This window comes from Myxine glutinosa, chromosome 1 (genome assembly GCF_964187855.1).
Source record: "Myxine glutinosa chromosome 1, kmMyxGlut1.1, whole genome shotgun sequence".
Classification (NCBI taxonomy): domain Eukaryota; kingdom Metazoa; phylum Chordata; class Myxini; order Myxiniformes; family Myxinidae; genus Myxine; species Myxine glutinosa.
The window spans coordinates 122,574,383-122,580,382 of NC_136261.1; the positions used below are offsets into that span (position 1 = coordinate 122,574,383).

The 6,000-nt window shown below is 40.3% G+C and overlaps 1 protein-coding gene across 2 annotated transcripts in view; it reads left to right on the top strand.

Annotated features, from left to right (window-relative positions):
• LOC144891844 (low-density lipoprotein receptor-related protein 5-like) overlaps window positions 1-6,000 on the top strand; it is a 108,041-nt gene that overhangs the window by 37,140 nt on the left and 64,901 nt on the right. The gene's annotated exons all lie outside the window — the stretch shown is intronic.

The following is a 6,000-nucleotide window of genomic DNA, read 5'->3' on the forward strand; positions in this document are numbered from 1 at the left end:
CCCAAACTAGTTTATGTCTTAAAGATGCTGCATAACAAGTTTCATCAAATTTAATCAATATTTGTGACTTTTAGAGCATAGACGTCGAATTGTTTACAGATGACAGACAGACGACACGACAGACGATAAACGATAGACGACAGACAGACGACGGACACTGGGTGTCGCCAAAAACTCAGCTGTACATAGTCCAGTTGAGTTAAAAAGTAATCGAAAACTGTTAGTTTTGTTGTCATTATATGTAGTTCCGTTATCTTTGGATCACTCATATCTAGGTTCTTCACAGTCACATAATATATTTTTTGAATTCACAGTTTTTAACTCAACTGGACTATGTCCAGCTGAGTTTTTGTCGACACCCAGTGTCTATCGTCCGTCTGTCTGTCTGTCTGTCTGTCGTCTGTAAACAATTCGACATGTATGCTCTAAAAGTCACAAATATTGATTAAATTTGATGAAACTTGTTATGCAGCATCTTTAAGACAGAAACTAGTTTGGGATTGCATTTGGGCTTTGCACGCCCAAAAATGGTCGTGGCAGGGCGGCCATATTGAAAAATCAATTTTTGTCAATCTGGTACTTCCAAATGTAACTAGAAGGCTGAAACTTGGTGTGGACAGTATGTAACAAACTTCAACACATATAATAAATTCAAGTCTGAAATCTGAGAAAAGTAATTGTAGTTTTACTTTTCATGCCTCACTTAAAACTAAATTTTTTATAGTTTCCTGTTTAAACATGAGATACCTTCAACGTTACTGCACCTCTTTAGCACATATAAACTACATAGTTTGTGGTTCTATGATGCATATTGTAACTATATTGATATAGACCAGTTGAGTTCAGGTTCCCCTGGAACCTCTAGTTGTTTTACGCATGCTCGCTGAGCGGCCACAACCAGATTTTTCTTTCTGTCTATTTCAAACTCCAGTCAAACTCATGTTGGTGGTCAGGCACCTCACATGAATATGGCCCTCTGCTTTCACCCATAGCATACAACATCCTTGAGACTGAAATCTTCAGTGTGATGATTTTCACCCCTGTGACACTTGCACTTACTGCTTGCAGTACCCTTCCTGCTTACGCATAGTTGGCATTGACCTTCTTTCTTGCTTAGGTCCGTTCATGTCCAACATAGCTGCTTCGTCACCCTTCTGCTCTTTGATTGTCATTTCTGCTTGTTCATCATTTTAGACGGTGGGCCAAAATCTCAGAGAGGCTTTAAATTGATTTTCAATGCAAATGATGAAAGCACGCTTGGAGTTTGCAAAAAAGCACCGAAAGGACTCTCAGACTGTGAGAAACAAGATTCTGTAGGCTTTCAGGTGTCTTTCACGAAGGAGAGGCTTCCGTCTGGTCACTCTGCCATAAAGCCCAGATCGGTGGAGTGTTGCAGTGATGGTTGTCCTTCTGGAAGTTTCTCCCATCTCCACACAGGATCTCTGGAGCTCAGCCAGAGTGACAATCGGGTTCTTGGTCACCTCTCTTACCAAGGCCCTTCTTCCCCGATTGCTCAGTTTGGCCGGGCGGCCAGCTCTAGGAAGAGTCCTGGTTGTTCCAACCTTCTTCCATTTAAGAATTATGGAGGCCACTGTGCTCTTAGGAACCTTCAATGCAGCAGAATTTTTTTTTGTAGGCTTCCCCAGATCTGTGCCTTGACACAATCCTGTCTGAGCTCTGCAGGCAGTTCCTTCGACCTCATGGCTTGGTTTTTGCTCTGATATGCATTGTCAGCTGTGAGACCTCGTATAGACAGGTGTATGCCTTTCCAAATCGTGTCCCATCAATTGAATTTACCACAGGTGGACTCCAACCAAGGTGTAGAAACATCTCAAAGATGATCAAGAGAAATGGGAGGCACCTGAGCTAAATTTCAAGTGTCATAGCAAAGGGTCTGAATACTTATGTAAATGTGATATTTCGGTTTAAAAAAAAAAAAATTTGCAAAACTTTCTAAAATCCTGTTTTCTCTTTGTCATTATGGGGTATTGAGTGTAGATTGATGAGGAAAAAAAATGAATATAAACGATTTCAGCATAAGGCTGCAACATAACAAAATGTGAAAAAAGTGAAGGGGTCTGAATACTTTCTGAATGCACTGTATATAAAATTTTCAACATTTTGAAAGCGTCTGCCCTAACAATGGCCAGAAACAAACTCCGACTTCTCATCAAAAACGCCCACATTTCCAAAGGCAATACATCATTTTTCTATGTCCTTTAGGTTCATGAACAATAAGCAATCCTTGTCGTCAATTGTGTACCTGGCAAGCAATATCGCACCAAAATATTCCGATACAGGGGCAAGGATTGCCGCTCCATTCCTCATCCCTCAGATCGGCAGTCTGCAGCCTCCTCACTCTCTGCAGACCTGGACAAAATCACAGACTGGTCAAACAAGTGGAATATGTCTTTCAATCCTGACAAATCTCACACTGTTACTATGTCTTTCCGAAAAGACTGACTGGACAACCCTCCCATCCACTTTCTCAACAATCCTCTCCAAGAAGTTGTCGCTCAAGCTTTTGGGTCTCACTATCTGCAATGATCTTTATTGGGAAAACCACATTTCCAAGCTGGCCTCCAAAGCCAGTCGCCGTCTGGGCATCCTCCGTCGTGCGGAGTCCTTCCTTGGCACACCTGAGCTCCTCACCACATACAAGGCTTTCATCCGCAGCTCAATGGAATGCCGGTGCTCCTGCCTCACACCTATCTCGGCTTCACGCTGTTGAAACCAAAGCTTTCAGAATCATTGGAATCTCCTGCGATGAAGCTAACTCTGAGGGCCTTTCACTCACTCACCACAGGCAGGTTGGTGGTCTTTGTCTTCTCCTCTCTTTGTCTTCTCCTTCTTCACTCCTCTCCGGCCTTGCTCCCCCAGCTCTCTCTGTGCTTTGTCCCCAAAATATTCCTACAGGTCGCACAAGATCTGCCAGCAACCCTCTTCTGGTGAAACTGCCAAAATCAAGACTCTCTGCTCACCTTCACTCTTTCATTCCCCTTTTCTCCCGCCTCTGGAACAAACTCGCCCACTCCCTTCAATCCCACTCCTCCCTCCAGGTCTTTAAAACAGCTGTTCACCACCATCTCTTATCTTCCCCCATCCAAAACCTTGATCTTCTCTACCTCCGCTAATTTTCACCCCAGATACACTTTTTTGAAATTCCAACTTCTTTCCTGGAAGTCCTTGCAGTGTCCATCTGTTTTATACCCCCCCCCCCCCCCCACTTCCCCCCAAGCCCTCTTCCTCCCACAGTTCTCTCGATGTTCTTGCTCTCAAATGTGGTGCTTGTGTCCGTTCTTTCACCTCTCTCCCCATCTTGTCTACCGCTCCCCTTATTTTGTGTTTTGTGTGTCGGTTTGACTTTTTGTGTGATGAATGTTAGCTCTTTCACGAGCCTCGATGTTGTACACAAAAAAGATAAAAAGGAGACTCGGACATGGGTGAATAGGAAAGACGCCATTTCATAACTTTTTCCGCACATTCTTTTTACACACATCCTTTGGCTGATGCCACCAGCTCACACCACAGGATACTGCAGGTAGCAGTTATAGTTGGTCTAGAACTAGAGTTGAGATTGATGGTTATAAGTTGTTTCATGCTAGTGGAAAATCCATAATTTTGCCTGCATCCCCAGCAAATCACTGGAATGGACTTTGTGTGTTAAAAATGGAAACTTCTGCTCCAGTTATATGATCCCGTGGACATTTGAGAGGCCATTCCTCATTTTTAGATTTGGAAACTGGAAGCTCATGTGGCAGGAGCAAAGGAAGGAAAAGGGGTGGAGGGTGTGAGGAAATAATAAAAACCGGTGAATTGAGGAAGGGCAGGTGCTGGGAGAGGAGTGGGTGGTGTAGTAATAGAAAGTAAGGGATTGTTACCTCCGCCACCAAAGGTGGATGGAGGTTATGTTTTCACCCCTGTCTGTTTGTCTGTGAACAAAATATCCCAAAATGTTGTGGATGAATTCAGACGAAATATTTTCAGAGATGTATTGTATGTGACACGGACGAAATGATTAGATTTTGGTGAAGATCCAAATTCGGATCCGGCTAGTAGAATTTTTAAAGTGATTCTTCACCATTGGGAGATCGGGCCAAAAACGATACATAGCAGGATATCTCAAAAAGTTGTGGACGGATTTGGACGAAACTTGTTGGACAGGTTGTGTATGTGACAAGGAAGAATCGATTCAATTTTCATGAAGATCCGGATCCGGCTAGTGGAATTATTTTAAGTGAATCGTCACCATTGAGTGATATGGCCAACCAGGTGGAGGTATGCTCTCTTCCGAATGCCGTTCTAGTTTTTATTCTTTTCAAAAATTCCATAATATGCCTAATTGATGTGTGGATGTGAGCCCTTGTGTTTCCAGTATCTTTCCAAAGAAAAAAAAAATTTAAACTCGTCTTATTCTAAACTTTCTCACTAATTATAAAGTCCTATTTTTGATTCAACATCCTTTCTGTTTTTGTTTTTTCCCTGCACTTTTGCCATTTTGCCACATTGTGCTCTTATAATGACACTTTGTTTGGGAATGCATTTTACAAAGAACATTTCTCGGCTCTTCAACTTTGGATTTTCTTAATCATATTTGATGTTCTTTCTCCTCTTTTCTCCCATTTCATTTTAAGAATTTGGTTCTATTCATTCCCTGTCTTTGTATTATTGGTTGAATATGTTCCTTCTATTAATTGGTTGAAAAAAAACCTCGATGAAAAAGGTGCTCAACTGATGATCCGGGCAGTTGGGAAATCAGTCAAGTGCCTGTAAGTTAAGGATATAACTTCAAAAAAGAGATTTTACAAATAGTTACAAGTACATAATATATATGTGTATTTATACATGTGTGTTTGTATGTATATGTGTATATGTATGTATGCGTTTTTATAAATGTATATATTTACCTTCGCAAAAGCGGAAGGTTATGTTTTGATCGCTGTGTATTTATTTGTATGTCTGTGTGTGTGTGTGTGTGTATGTTATTCGCATAACTCAAAAAGTATTCAACCGATTCGCATGAAATTTGGTGGGATGATAGGTTATTATCCGGGAACCATTTGATTAGATTTTGGAATCGATCGGGTCAAAGGTCAAGGTCAAGGTCATGAAAAGGTCAAAATCGTCTTTTTACCATAGCGCGGTCAATTTGTGTCCAATTTGTATGAAACTAATGCCAAAATGCTTTGCTACACAGATCTTGTTAGAGTTTGTGTTTGTGTGTTTCATTTCCAGCTTCCTTCCTGGGACTGCAGTGCAGTTATTGGTCATTATTTTAATGTTGCACACAAAGTGAAAATACTGGATGAAGGAAGTTGTCTCTCATACTGCATTTATTACTTGCAAAATCGAAGATTTTTCAAGTATATTGGTCGGTTGAGTCTGTTTGTCTGTCTGTTTGCCTGTTTGTCACTCACCTACTGGTCACAATTCTAAACCGATCGTCATGAAACTTCAAGTTGTGTTGAGAAGCCTATTGAGAAGCCTATTAATTTAACTAAATTAACTAAACTTAATTAATTAAATTAAATTAATTAACTAAATTATTAATTAACTAAATTAGGCTCACAATTGAGAAGCCTATTAATTTTTGAAGTCAAAGGTCAAAAGTCTTCTGGAGGCCAAATTTCTAAAATCGCCATTTTCATCCAATTGACTTGAACATTGAACAGTGTTTGCATTATTGAGTCTCTAAATTGGTAAACCAACTCTTTTTGAGGTCAAAAGGTCAACGGTTAACTCAAGGTCAAACTTCAAAAATCAATTTTCATCTGAAAAATCATCACTTTTCATCTTATTAACTTGTATATTAAACAGCAATTACAAAGTGCATCACTGAATTGAGAAACCAACTTTTTGACGTCAAAATGTCAACTCTAGGTCAAACTTCGAAAATTATCAATTTTCATCTGAAAAATCATCACTTTTACATCCTATTGACCTGAGCTTTGATCAAGATCGTCAATTTTAATCTTGATGATATGGACAATTAGATGGATT